This window comes from Octodon degus, unplaced genomic scaffold, assembly GCF_000260255.1.
Source record: "Octodon degus isolate 3935 unplaced genomic scaffold, OctDeg1.0 scaffold00010, whole genome shotgun sequence".
Lineage (NCBI taxonomy): Eukaryota > Metazoa > Chordata > Mammalia > Rodentia > Octodontidae > Octodon > Octodon degus.
In genome coordinates, this window is record NW_004524586.1 from 1,490,946 (window position 1) to 1,494,199 (window position 3,254).

General features: G+C 33.2%; 1 non-coding gene and 1 pseudogene across 1 annotated transcript; one reads left to right on the forward strand and one right to left on the reverse strand.

The window, feature by feature from the left end:
* Positions 1 to 3,254, forward strand: part of LOC111815011 — a 114,335-nt pseudogene that overhangs the window by 85,399 nt on the left and 25,682 nt on the right.
* On the reverse strand, positions 2,325 to 2,427 carry LOC111815047. Its single transcript, XR_002819859.1, has one exon. It is a non-coding gene; the product is annotated as a U6 spliceosomal RNA (small nuclear RNA).

Here is a 3,254-nt window from a genome sequence, read left to right on the forward strand (position 1 = left end):
TTCTCTTTTTTAGTTGCATCTTTCCATAGCTTTGGTATCAGTATAATACTTGCCTTCAGGAATGATTTTTGGAAAATTGTGTTCTTTTCAATTTCACTGAAGAGTTTGAGGAGTATTGGGATTATATCTTCTGTAAATTTCTTATAGAATTCAGTTGTGAATTCATTAGGACCTGGACTTTTCTTTGTTGGTAGGTTTTTTTTTTTAAATTATGTTTTGTATTTCATTGGCTTTTATTGGGTTATTGAGAGTTCTTATATTTTCTTGATTCAGTTATAGTAATATGTACCTTTCTAGGAATCTGTCCATTTCTTCTGTGTCTTCTATTCTGTGAGAGTAAAAGTTCTAAAAATAGCTATTGATGATCTGAATTTCCACAGCTCCTATGGTAATTGCACCCTTTTCATTCCTTATTGCTTGAAGTTGAGTTTTTTCTTTCCTTTTCTTGATAAGGTTAGCTAGGGGGTTATCAATTTTATTTAATCTTTCAAAGCAACAGCTTTTTGATTCATTAATTCTTTGTATTGTTTTCTTTGTCTTGGTTGCATTAATTTCTGCTCTAATCTTTATAGTTCCCTCTCATTTTTGGACTTTGAGTTTGGTTTGCTCTTCTTTTTCTAGACATTTGAGGTGCAGCATTGGGGTATTTATTTGTTCCCATTCTGTTCTCCTAATGTGTGCGTTCACAGCTATGTTTCCCTCTAAGCACTGCTTTCAGCGTATCCCATATATTCCAATAAGTTGTGCTTGAATTTTCATTGAATTGTAGACTTTTTTAAATTTCTTGTTTAATTTCATTCATAACCATTGGTTGCTGAGGAGAGTTTTGTTTAATTTCCATGTATTTATGGGGGTTTTGTGATTTCTTTTGTCATTTGCTTCCAGTTTCATTGCACTGTGGTCAGGTAATATGCATGGGATAATTTCTGGGTTTTTTGCATATACTTAAGCATGACTTATGGACTAATATGTGGTGTATTTTAGAAAATGTCCCATGTGCAGCTGAAAAAAATGTGTATTCAGATGTAATTGAATGGAACACTGTGTATATGTCCACTAAGTCCATTTGTTCCAAGTTCTGGTTCAGTTCTGCTACTTTGCTAATTTTTTGTCTGCTGGACCTATCTTTTTTGAATAAGGGGGCGTTAAGGTCTCCTGTTAAGATTGTGGTATTGTATATTAGAGTTTTCATGTCCATTAAGATTTGTCTTATATAGTTGGGTGCTCCCGTGTTTGGTGCGTATACATTTATGAGTGTTACCTCTTCCTTTTGAATTTTTCCCCTCACCAGTATATAGTGACTTTCTTTGTTTTGTTTGGCCATTCTTGGTTTGAAATTCAGACTGTCTTTAAACAGGATGGAAAACAATGTTGCATGCCCTACCACCCCTGCTTTTTTCTGAGGTGCTAGGGCATGTAGTATTGTTTTCCATCCTTTGACTTTCAGCCTGTGAATTTACTTATGAGTTAAGTGTGTTTCTTGTATACAGCATATTGTTGGATTTTGCTTCCTAATCCACTGTATCAGTCTATTTCTTTAAATTGGTGAATTGAGTCCATTTACATTGATTGTTATAATTGAGATGTATTGACTAAGGATTTATATGTTATTTAGCTGCTGTTGTATACCCATTTTTCTCCTGTTTTTAATTGTTTGCTCTATTTAGTAGGTTCTTTCCATACTCATTCATCGAGTTGTGGTCGTTTTGGTCCCTCTCTAGAATATCTTTTAGTAGTCTGTGTAGGGTTGGCTTTGTCGTCATGAAGTTCTTTAGTTGTTTTTTGTCGTGGAAGTATTTCACTTCTTCATTAAACTTGAAAGAGAGTTTTGCAAGGTAGCAGTCTGGGCTGGTATTTGTTTTCTTAGAGGACTTGAAGTACTTTGCTCCATGCTCTTCTTGACTTGATGTTTTGTGTAGACTCATCTTCCATTATTCTGACGGGTTTTCCTTTAAATGTGATCTGTTTCTTTCCTCTAGCAGCTTTCTGTATTTTTTTCTTGTGCTAGATTTCTGGGATCATGATTATTATATGTCTGTGTGTGTTCTTAATTGAGTTGATGTTATTTGGAATTCTGTATGCTTCGGTTACTTGAATGTCAGATCGTTTCCTCATATTTGGGAAGTTTTCTGTTATTACTTCTGCTCATATTCTTTTTACATCGTTTGTATTGACTCCTTCTTTCTCACTGATGCCTATTACTCTTACATTGTTCATCTTTGTATCATCCTGCAGATGGTGAATTATTTTTTCCTGCACCGCAGTTGTTTTTAAGAGATCTTCTCTTACCATTTCACTAGCTACAATGGTGTCTTCAAGATCTGAAAAGTATGGAACACTTCACAAATTTGCATGTCATCCTTTTGTAGGAGTCATACTAATCTTCTCTGTGTTGTTCCAATTTTAGTATACGTGCCACTGAAGCAAATATGGAGTAGTTAATTTTATATGAATTCTGATTTTAAATTTACCTTGTTTTGAACCTTATATCAAATACACTGTGTGCAATCTTTTGGGATTTTCTTTTGACAGAAGAGTATAGTTCTAAGTTTTATTCATTCTGTTATGGTTATCATAGTTTATTTCTTTTTATTGTAAAATAATATCTCTATGTGTGAATATACCATAGTGTCCTCATGCAGTTTATGGTCAGTGGACATTTAGATTGTTCCTATGGTTTTATAATTTAAATACTTTGTCCATGGACATTATTGTGTGTGTTGATTATTATAGATGTCCCAGATTTTCTTTATGTACCAAACCATGGAATTGTTGGAACATACGATATGTTAATATCCCAAATGGCCAGATAGTAAACTGTTTTCTAAAGTCATTGTGATACTCTGGTTTCTCTTCAGATCTATAAATCTTTCCCCTAGAGTCACGGTGACAGTTTATACCCTTCTATCCACCATCTTCAGTTATTTATAGAAAATATTTTGGATTTATGTCTTCTCTAATACTCAATATTTTTAACTCATTATTTCGCTAATAAATTATCAAATGGGTTTTAAAAAGGCACACCTGTGTGGTAAATTTTACACTTATGTAATCACTGATGTTTACTATATCTTCATGTTTTCATTGGCCATTTTTTTTTTTTTCTGTGAAATGCTTCAGGTACTTTTCCCACTTTCTGTTGGTATTTCTTGGTTATTTGTAGCATTTATAATATTCCTAACACTTGGTTTTTGTTTGCATGTATTTCTAACATTTCCTCCCAGTTTTACATTGTCTTTTCTTTTTTTTTTTTT